The 12,197-nt window shown below is 39.7% G+C and overlaps 1 non-coding gene across 1 annotated transcript; it reads left to right on the plus strand.

Annotated features, from left to right (window-relative positions):
* Nucleotides 1-9,067: 9,067 nt before the first annotated feature.
* Nucleotides 9,068-9,139, plus strand: Trnad-guc (transfer RNA aspartic acid (anticodon GUC)). Its single transcript has one exon. It is a non-coding gene; the product is annotated as a tRNA-Asp (tRNA).
* Nucleotides 9,140-12,197: the final 3,058 nt, after the last annotated feature.

Below are 12,197 nucleotides of genomic sequence, written 5' to 3' on the forward strand. Positions count from 1 at the left end.
GCTCACAAGATGTTATGAAATGTTTTGTTGAAAAATTATTTCCTTAACTGTTGGTTCGGAAAATTATTAGTGGGAAATTTCAAAATATACCTTTGGGGTAAAATTGACTGATTTCTTCACCTATGGCAAAAATCTAATATAGCAATCAAATATGATTTAATCAACCTGAAGGTGTAATTGTACCTTTCTCGTATCTCGATCTAAAATTTGAGCTTCGTTCGAGCTGGAGACCGTCCGGGTTATCCTAATTTGGCCAAAACCCTTAAGATGATTACCAATGAAATAATATTGACAAACCATGACGTTTGATGAAGTTCCCGTCATCCGACAGAATTTGTTTCTGGTCATAAAGAGGTTACTTCTCTCGGAAATCTGATCCGGAATATATTCGGGTTATGTCAATAACATCATATAGGGTTGAATTCATCATAACTAAGCTAGTTTTGAAAAAAATCATAAAGTTTGATATTCCAAAAGGCGGGTGTTGTTTTGGACTCTGAAATTTATGGGCACTGCTTCCGCCTTATCTCCGGATCCCGTGGGGGGCCATTCCAATAAAACTTTAAAGGGTTCTCAAATGAAACAAAATGGGATTTGAAATCAAGCTCATCGTGTCCAATTTGATTCAGCTGTTTCCGAGAAAACTGAGATGCAACATTGGTAGTCTGGTTAAGAAAAAAATAGTTCGTCTTTCAATTTCATTCCGGTGATCAATTTGCGCCCGGATGACGGTACTAAACCAAAGATGTGGCATTATAATGACGTCACGGAACTTGCCTCAAATGCCGAAACTCGAGTGTTAGCCCGACACAAATCAGGATTTCAGAGAAAGGTGAGGAAGCACACTTTGAGCGCCAAAGGTGTTCGTTATATAAATCTTTGAAGGGCCATCGCCAACAACCATTCCTGACTACTACATCAAACCTTGAGCTCTGCACTAAAACATGAATTCAACTCATGAAGTTCTTCTGTTCTTCACTTCTAGCGTATTTACTGAATGATTTGCATCTCATCTGGAGTTCCTGAATAAGCAATTAGAGCAATTAGATTCCTGAATAAGCAATTATCTTCGTGAATTGACGCAATGTATAGACCGCAAACCGTTTTCTGCCCTAAAAGATTTATCCGATTACATATAAAATGAGTATTTGAGTATTGAACAATTATTTGGCTCGTGATTTGTTCAGAGAAATAGATTTTGGAATGTGCTGGAATGATTTTGCGATAAAGCAAAAAATTCAATGGAACCATTTTTTTCCATTTTTTTTTCAACCAGATTTTTTGTAATGTTTAGTCAAGAAGGTTGCATTAAAGGAGGACCCCGGTCTGGAAAAAAACGAAAAAAATGAATTTTTGTTTTTTTGCACTTTTGGGAAGCTAATGTCCTCAGAAATGTTGCCCTAAAAGGATGTTTTCGATATTTTATCTCGTAGGAAAGTTACAGCCAAAGGTATGAAGTCACCTCAAGGGATATAGTATTGCTGTACGAATTTTTAAACACGTTTTTTTTTTCGAAATCATGTTATTCAACTGGTGGTATCGATATCTCAGGATCTACTGGACCGATTTGGCTAAAAAATTTTGTCAGCATGGAAAAATGAATTATCTAAGGCGTTACATAGCCGTTTTTTGATATCTTTTTTTTTCGATTTCTTAAAAATCGCTATTTAGAGATTTTTCATGAAAAATATTTAATTTTTAACAAAAATGACCGCCGTTTTGGCAATTTTTCTAATTTTTAAAAACCCCTATGTAACGCTTTAGGTATTGTCCGAAAGTTTCAAAATATTCATTGGAATTTGTTCTACGACACCTCGTTGCTTTAGAACCGATACCACCAACAAGGTACCGATTTTCAGACAGCATCTACGCATCCAGCTGTCAACAGCGTCATAATCATTATTCGTTCACTCAAAAAATGGAAAACACATCTTCAAATATACCTTAACTAAAACCAACATACACAAACACTTCACTTTATTCGTAACATCCGAAAAAATCCACGAAAACTCATTATTTTCCGACCTTCCAGACAGGGGTTCCCCCTCAAATACGTCACAATGTAATATTAGGTACTTGTACACAATTCACACTTATTACGACTAACAGTTCTTCTTAGTGTCAGTTGTTTATGTGCGAGAAAATGGAGTTAATCGACAAAGTTACATTTACGGTATGTTTTGGCTTTCAGGAAAAGAATTCCATGCGAATTTAAGCAAACATACATCAAACATCATTCGTTTGTGAGCTGCTCTAACGGAGAAAAAGCTTTACCATCGAATTGTTTCTGGGATGTAAGAGAGAATCCATTACGACAATTCAAAGCGACAGAAATCATGGGAACACCGCACCCATCAACCGACATTGACGGCCATGCCACATGTGTGAGTAGGTTAGACCTACTCAGCATTGTATATTATGAGCAGTTGGAACCACATAAAACCATCACAAGATCTCGCTGTCGAACACAACTCATGTGTTTGAGCCGAGAATCGAAGTAAAAATGGTCGTAATATGAGCGAAGACACGATTTTGCTGCACGATAACGCTCGGCTACATGGTGTCAAGTCCTATCGATAATCCACAGCCTGGCTGAGCAGCACTTCCATTCTTACGAAGAAACCAATATGTTCAATTTTAATTGCGACTTATTTTTCATAAGGACATATCTGCAGTCATTGATCAAAAAATCCAATTCTTCAACATCTTAGTTAAATGCAATTTGTCGGAAAGATAATGATTGTTTTCCGAAAGATGTGATCGTTTGAATGCCACTTACCATAAATTGGTATAAAAATACCATCTGATTTAAAACATACGGATTTGTGTGGCATTCGGATAAATGTCATAGATTAGTTAGGCTCTTCCGAGCGAATGATACAACTTACTGAACAATCTTAGTTAAGTTATGAAACTTAACTAGGATTGACTACTTGACTACTGGTTTGACTTTAAACTTTTGACGTAGGACTATGTTTTTTTAATAAGGGTACAACATCCAAAAACATGTCCCATTTTTTCTAGTTCTAACGTTACTAACTATTTTTAGGTGAGCAAAATCCAATGCTTTGCGCCCAGTAGAAGAGGAAATTTTCTGAAATCTGTTTGACAATCCCTTAATTTTCAATGTAAAATTCGCTAACTCGTCAATGGTCTTTCATTTCCATATTAAATTAAAGCGAAGAAAGATACAGCTCAGTTCAAGAATAAATATTGAAGGTATGATTAATAGTGAACAATAGAAATATCAAACGCAGGATAATTCCGTATTTCTATTGCATGCTATGTAATTGAATTGCATTAAACTTTAAGGGATTTTTGAGCGACCAACGAATAAATAATAAAGGTTTTAAAAAATTGGAAAAGTTTCTGTTTGTTGACACAACATGGTCTAATTTAACGAAAATTGAATGCCCATTCTCCAAAATAATTTATCTGTGGTTGCTTTTGTACCTACGCAGTCAACAACGACTAAAGCCTGTCCACGTTAAATTTCGGACATTTTTCTTTCAGTGTAGTTTATGAAATATATCACTAATCAATGAAATATTTCACTTACATGACAGCTGAAACCCTCCTCTTTATTTTGATGTCCAACATGTTTACATTCTTCTTCAGTTTGGTAGAATGGCGTCGAATCAAGTGGAAGTACGCAAACGCATTTTGCGCGAACGGCAGCAAAATCCAACACTGTCGGTACGCGAAAATTAACCGAAATTTAACGTGAACAGGCTTTAATGTAGTGGCGAGATACACTTTTATTTCTCAATTCAATGAACCAACAACCAGGCAACAGTTGAGAGTTGATACTAAAATTTCCATGTATTCTAAAATAATATCCGAAGAAGAGATAAACAAGTGAATTGAATAAAATAATTAAATAGTCCTACGTTAACAAGGTGATCGTGTTCTGGACACAACGACCTACATTTTGTAAAATGTCATTATAAGAACGAGAAAATATTGAAGCATGCACACAAGGTATACACAAATATATGGTGACACGGGGCATTATTCTCACGTTCCCTAAAATGACACTTGCGTGATGCAATTTCTATCGGTTTTGTCAATTTAATTAGCAATCTATTAGTGTACAAGTGTAAGCGAATGCAGTCTAGCCCGATTCGATTTATTTCAATGTGCCATTCTTCATTCTACGAATATAATCGTTTTATTCTGGAAAACAAAGTGATTTTTATCTGCTTTGGTCGAATAAATGCAATTCGATGTTTACATTCAGATCGATTGTTTACTTACGGCCGTAGACTGCCCTGTTTTGTATGCCGTACATGCACACATCCTTCAACTTATAAATTATATGATTAACATCACAATTCGGGAGAAAATATAAATTTGATTTTAATGCACGAATAAACCATTTCTGGCAGACGAACCGAAAATTGGATGAATTTGAGGAACAGTATGTATTTGTAGGAAATATCACTCGTGCATCACCGATCATATATTTACCCGTCTTCGCCTGACAGGGACCGTTTTCTACGGGGAAAACTTCGCCGTATATCAAAAAGGAGCCCATAAAGTGTTTCCTAACAGATACGGTTATGCGTTTGAGATTCACACAGTTCGTAGGAATGATAGTAAATAGGAAACCAAAAAAAAACGTTTCGTGGTTTCCTGTGGCCCGCCCAAAATTATTGGCTCATTAGAGGAAGAAAGCTTCAGTCAGGTGAATAAACTCGGTGTTTACAAAACATGAGCCGGCGCGTGTGGTGCGGGTTCTCCTGGATAAAACAAATTTTGTTACGGTTCGTTAGGTGCAACCCCAGATTACCAATTCAATACCATCTGCAGCAATTAGGCGATTTTAAGGAAGCATTTTCCACAACCAGATTCAACACACACACACACTCGAACTAAAAAGCTCAGCATCATATCAAACGGTGCGAGCATATCGCATTTGGCTTTTAGATGAAGACGAAGACAAGGTTTGGAACGATGACGTTTGATTTCATCATAATGGGCTTGCTGAAAAGCAATGGAGAAGACTACGAAATGATGTTTAGTCAGAGACTTACTTGGGACGTTTTTATCTTTGCTGAGGTGACGGAATTGAATGATACAAAAAACAGGCTATCACAGGTGGAAAATAACTGTGATTAACACTCCAGTACAATATTAATATCGTATGGGTATTTAGTTATATGATAAAGCACAATCTTGACATCCACATAACGGAATAGGTATTTTAAATCGCTTGATTGCCACTGTACAGTGGCAAAATGTACAAATGTACAATTCACGCCTTATTATCTCCGATATCTCAGGTGAATATCGAAATATCTCAAATTGCTCAAATCGCTGGTTGTCACTAATCTCTTGATGCTACTCTCTTGATTGCTTATTAATGCCGATTGATTATGAATACCTACATTGTTCGCACCCAGAGGTTAATCCAATGATTCATTCCTCTAGTGAAAAAAATGCGCATGATTCATTTCAGACATCCCATGCGCGTTTAATCGCGAGCAGCGCGAATTGAGCTATTTCCTCCTAGCCCCTCGATTCCGATTCGGCCACGTCTGCTCATCTCATTCGCACCTCACCACCTATTGGCCTAATTGCTATGGATGATACGCGTCGAGAGACCATCGATCTCTGTGAGTTTGTTTTTTTTTCTCGAATAGCCCTCGGGAGGCTTTTTCAAGAATCCCATTATCTTGGCCACATCTCACGTGTGTTGTGTTGTGTGCGAGAAATTTCGTTCGTTTGTGGTCTTCTTCATCGTTCGAATCGACTGACTGATTGAATGACCGACTCTAACCATATTCACACCTGCTGGGGGTGGCATGGTGGCGGGTGTGTGAGAGTTGGCGTTCTTCTTCCGCGCTTCATCATAAAACCAAAAACGATGAGCACCGGCAACAACAGGCGGGCGCATGAAATTATAAATTCATCACCGTTTCGTGCCTATCGTCATTTTCTTGCTATTTGTTTTTCACTCATCGGCCGGAACATCGATCGGGAGCACCATAAGAGAACTTTTAAAATTGCGAACGGAACAGAGACCGCAGAACCCGCCGACTGGCTACTAATTGTAACGTAATTAATTACTTAACTATAAACTTGATACTTTTCTTTCTTTCCTATCAGAATCTTGAGAAAAATGTCTGTGCATTTTCTCCCTTCTAACCGCGTCCCGCGCTCTGCAAGAACAATGTAATAACATTCATTTATTATCATAATTACCGGATAGAGGTAGTGCAATTATTATGTTTTTTGAATTTTCGAACCCCGGCGAAACTCGGTAGCTAATTACTTCTTCAGAGCTCCGATGATTGGCAGTTGAACACGCATTTGGACGAGAATGCATGTACTCCGAAGAACATTAAAGGGTACCTCAGTCTTCTATCATGTGGGGAACTGTGGGGAGTGGCGCCGGACAGCAGCGTAGATGAATTAATCCGCAGCCACGGTCCGAATGTTGTGTTGTTGATGTGTTTTGTTCAGCAAATAGGTACTTAGGAGAGGAGAAGTGCAACACAACTCCCCGTCGACAGCTTCGAACCCTAGGCAGCAGCAGCAGCAGCTCGGTTTGATCGATAGTTTTCAACCTTGCAAACTGAGACGGTTAACCTTGGGAGCGGTTAGCTAATTATACCCTGGCGCATACACACGTGTGAGGAAGGGAAACAAATTAGGCTCGTCGGTTGGGCCGATTGCGCCGGTGGAGCGCAAAAGTGCGTGAAATGTGCATTTGAGCAATTAGTTTACTCGAGATATGGGGCACACAGAGTTTGGTTCGAGGAAGGGCGCCTCCATCACTGGTTCGCCACTTTCCGGAAGCGGTAAGAATAATCGCATTCGCGTTTTGACAAGGCAGGCAGGTCATCTTAAATTCATGAGACGCAATGTTTTAAAAACGCGCTCTTACGTACACACAATGTTTCAAAACAAACAACAAATCAACAAAAAAAACTTTCACATCCGAGGCGTTCTTCCAAGAGCGGTAACAGATCAAACACGATATATGGCAATATAGGTTGAATTGAGCGAAAAAGCAATACAACCCGCGATAAAACCGGTAATTACCCATTCATACATCCAGTTTTTTGGGTTAATGGGCGAGAGTGGTTGCATAACCATCAACCGTTTGTGAAAATATGAACGAAATATGTATTCGCTGTTTTGAAAGTAGAGGGGCGAATACTGAAACTATTATCGTCTTCGTAAGGTCACATGAAACTTCGATGAAACAATGTGTATCATAAAAAGGCTCAGCCTGTTGTGGAACTTCTTCACAATTAGATTCGTAATAAAAATAACATCTTTTATTTCGAATCTAGTTGCGAAGAAGCCCTTCAACATTTGAATAATTTGATAAAGCTGCCGAAATTTACCAGTTCGTTTCATTAATTTGCTGAAAAAACACTGCAATGGCAAACTAGGTATTTCGAAGTTTCAGTCTCAAAATCACATCTACGGCATTTTTTTTATCCCATCTATTTATTTATAAGACTCATTAGCTTTTTAAGCTGTAATAGAGCCGGATTTTAATCGTGTACATGCACATATGTTTATGTTTCTATAAATTTTAAATTACACAGTAGTAGTAGCCATTTAGGCCTTTTTAGGTTTTCTGTTCCATTACATTATGGTAAATTACAAAGTGGTAGTCATTTAGGCGTAAGGGTATTCTTTCTGTTGTTCCATTGTTCAGCAAACCGGACAGCGGAGACAGTTGATATTAATATGTTGGGTTATTACTAGAACAGCAGCCCGATGTTCCTAGCAGAGCAGAGCAGTTGTATGGATGAATTGATCTTTGTTCCACCGTGGATCTATCTTCATCGCTGATGATGGTTGCGTGGACGTAGTTATTCTATAACACCACAAAGATGTCACCCAGATATGGGTGTCACTTTCCTCGCTCAAATTGAGTACGATTTTTAGAAGGAATTTGATAGAATAGGCACCCAAATGTAACTATAGGATATGAAGAAAAATAATTAAATCATAACAATAATATTATACTGTTTATACTATACTTTTTATTAATTTATAGTACGGATGGTTTGTACTGCAGTTTTTTTGCAAAACCCCTATAATATGACTTTGGCATGTGTTATTGTCATCAATTCGTCTTCAATTGAAAACAAACATTGCAAGATCATGTAAACGATATCTATAAACTAAGTTTGATCTTCTTTTAATAATTTGATCGCAAGTTGGGCTCTGCAAGAAACTCAAAATCGTCACGTTAGGTTCAGTAAAAAATTGTCTATAATTTATTGATTCGTTTTCTTATGTGTGCGTTAATTGCAAATCAGCATTTTCCATCGATCTGGTTGTTCCTTGCTTGATTTTCTTGTTACAAACACGCCAAATGCAATTCTGATAGATAAGAAAAGTATAGCTATTCTGCTTCTGATTGATTTCACCTTCGATCGAGTGTCAAATTGCAAACTGGTTAAACAATTTCTTCAATTTCTCACAAAAATTTGTCAACCTTATTAGATCTTATTTATCCGGACGAAGTCAGGCTGTGTTTTACAATGGAATAATTCTCCTTTCTGCTATGATGTGGGACACCAATCAAGTTGCATCACGGAAAAATGCTATAGAAAATTACCCATTGGGTATTTTCTCTTGAAAATTTGGGTAGAAGTAGTTTAGAGTGAGTTGTCTACACTATATTTTTATCGCTGAAATGAAAAAAAAATGCGCCACCCGAAAGGCATCGTTGCGAATTGATTTTGCGCAAGCAACTTGAAATCCTGTCGTCAACGGTGAGTCGAACGAGAGAAGAGATGAGGTCAGAATAGATCCTCTATTAGTGATCAGGACCGCAAGCGTATCGTGAAAGCGTTTGAGCGGAATCCCGATGCTTTGGTCAGGGATGTGGCCGAAAGGTTGAATCCGGGAGGGACCGCAGACGTACAAAGGGCAGAAGGTTCCAAATCGTGACGAACGGCGAAATATGGTGGGAAAATCACGGGCCCGGAAACTGTACACCCAGATGCTGATGAAACCTCATTGTCTCATCATGGACGTAAAGGCGGGTGTTCGTGCCAGAATAGTTTCGAGCATCCCGAACGAACCTCGATCCTCCTCGATAGTATAGTGGTAAGTATCCCCGCCTGTCACGCGGGAGACCGGGGTTCGATTCCCCGTCGGGGAGCCAGGGTCCACTGGCTTCGGCATCTTCAATGAAAATTCCAGTGCCTCTTTCAAACTCAAAGATCCTTGTTCCGTGTATGTCGCTGAACTGGGTGCGATATATTACGCATTAGGGATCATTGAAACATTGCCCATCGACCACTATTTTATTTTTTCAGACAGTCTCAGCTCAATAGAGGCAATCCGCTCAATGAAAGTTGATAAATGCTCATCTTATTTCCTAACAAGAATAAGACAACTATTGAGTGTTTTGGTCGAAAAATTATTCAAGATTACCTTAGCATGGGTTCCTTCTCATTGCTCGATTCCGGGGAATGAGAAAGCGGACTCGCTAGCTAAGGTGGGCGCTTCAGAAGGCACACTTTTTGAAAGGCAAATTGCCTATACTGAATATTTTCACATTCCTCGTCAGGACACACTCGTTAGTTTGCAGCGCATGTGTGCGATTATCCCTAAGGTTTCGACGAGTGCTTGGTTTAAGGGATTGAATGTAGGTCGTGATTTCATTCGCGTGATATCTCGGCTTATGTCCAATCACTACAACCTAAACGCGCATCTCTATCGCATTGGGCTCGCAGTAAACAATCTTTGTGATTGTGGCGATGGCTACCACGACATCGAACAGATTGTCTGGTCGTGTATCCGGTTCCATGCTGCTCGCTCTCAGCTCTCTAGAGCACTGAGAGCACAAGGCAGACAATCGGATATCCCCGTCCGGGATATCTTAGGTAGCCGGGATCCTGATCTTCTGCTTCATCTATACCTGTTCCTCAGAAACGGCGATGTCAACGTTTAATGATGTTTCCTTCGTTGTGACCCCGTTTCATATCCCTCCTATCCGATCGATAAACTTTTACTTAGTCGCGGCAATACATACACACACTCTTTACAGATACACGGGCCAAAGGTTGTGCAGTCCACTGATCATTCAACAAGAGCCAAAGGTTGTACCGCTCATGACAACTCTACACGAGCTGATGTTTGCGCCGGCTAGTGACCATTCTATCTTGGATTCCTCGAGTCGAGAAGACGCACCACGCTAGATATGGGGTACAGACTAGGGGGGCGTTGCTGATTAATGGTCAGCTGCATCCCAATAGGAAGTATCCCGTGTCGGGCACACGTACAGAGCATCGAAGACTGCAACATACCAATTATGAGAACACTTGTAATACTAACCTCGAGCCAACCGCGAGTAATCGGTTACATATTACTAACATAGTTGTAAGACAAAAATTGTCAAAATATTGGACTCCCGGCCCCGTCAGGCTAACGCCACATGTGCCTTAATAAAATATATATTTTGAAAAAAAAAAAATCCACAATCCTCAATAGTCAAGTGATACTATGTTCCTCTTAACCCACACAGTATCGCTTGGTTTGTTTCAGATTGAGCGAGGACCACTCACAGCACTCATTTCTCTGAATTTGAAGATTACTTTTATTCACTCTTTCGTTGAGAGATAGCACAGCTGATGGTGGATAGCAGATAGAAAAAAGAAGCAATAGAGGGATTCTGAATGGTACGGTCGGTAAATGTACATCGTCAGCTAAGTATATGTGCTCGCGTAAAGTGTGTTTGAATTCAAATATTGGTTTTTTACTGTCAAGTATCCGAAACTCTAAACGGTTGCGCGTGAACAGAGGGCTTCCGGCAGCTTCCGGGGCTACTGTTCTCCACAGCCCAGCACAAGTTTGGTGTTCCGGAGGAAGTAAGGACACATGAAACTTCAAAGTTTGCCAAGAAATACATGATTTGGCATGCGATCTGCTCATTTGATAAACGAGGTGCGCCGTTCGAGACTACCAGGACTGTAAACGGGCAGATCTACGTCGAGGAGTGTCTACAGAAGCATCTGCTTCCTCAGTTGAAGCAACACGAGGGCCCCACGATCTTCTGATCGAATCCAGCGTCGTACCACTATCCAAAGGATGTGAAAGCCAACGAGGTCAGTTTCGTAACCAAGCACATGAACCCACCAACGCACCGGAACTAAGGTCCATCGAAAAACACTGGGCTATTATGAAGCAGACATTATGTGAGCATACCTAGGAGTTCAAATCTGAAAAAGACATAAAGAGAAAATCGGAACCTTATGAGTAGAGTTAAGCATAAAGTGCTAGTATGCGGCTATAGAAATGAAGTTGAATGAATTAAATCTGCCAAAAGCTCAGTATTTTTCTACAGCTCAGGTAATTTTCTACAGTGTTTTTTCCGTGATGCAATTTGAGGTGGGACGCCCTTCATTGAATCAGGTGTCTCTCAGGGTTTTATTGGGTATTAGGGTATTTGGGGTATTATTGTTTTTGTTTTTTATTAACAACTCACTCTCGAGCATTCATAAATAGGAATGTGTATTCGATTAGATGATCTTATCGGCGACACCCCCTTCCGATAGATGCTAATTGTTATATTAGTTTCGAACCCATTTACAAGTCACCTGTTCATAGATTTTCATCATCGACGTTTAGATAATTTCGCTCTGAACTCCGCCGGCGAATGACGGATCTCTATAGTAGCATGTCCAAAACAGAACCTGAAACTATTGAGAACCAGAGCAGAGAGTCCAAAACCCGTAAGAAGAAAGGTTGCAGTAGCTATTATCCATAGTTATTATGCAAAGAAAGAAATGGATAAACGTCTAATCACATCACTCACAATAATGAATCCTGATTCTTCCCTCCCCCTACTAACAACTATCCTTTCCTTGATAATCGCTAGGGAACCACGCTGTAGAGGCGACCTTTCTGGCCTTCGGGCAGCGAATATCATACTAACATTCCTTCCTTTCCCCTGGTGACTTTAAGGACGTGGCTGACGTCGTTATTGACTTTTTAAAGTTAGCTTCATCGAAACTTGCACAATGAGAATGATTTGCCACACCCAAGCGTCATTCTTTGTGTTCTTTGTGCAATTTCGCTGGTTCAGGTCAATCACGTAGAGTAACTATGAAAGGTAGCGTCTACCCAAGCTTAAGTTCATGCCAGGGAAATAAAAAAAGGTATATTACGCGATATTCACAGCTACAAACATGAGTTCACAGCGAACTCATGTTTGG

Source organism: Toxorhynchites rutilus, chromosome 2, assembly GCF_029784135.1.
Source record: "Toxorhynchites rutilus septentrionalis strain SRP chromosome 2, ASM2978413v1, whole genome shotgun sequence".
NCBI lineage: Eukaryota > Metazoa > Arthropoda > Insecta > Diptera > Culicidae > Toxorhynchites > Toxorhynchites rutilus.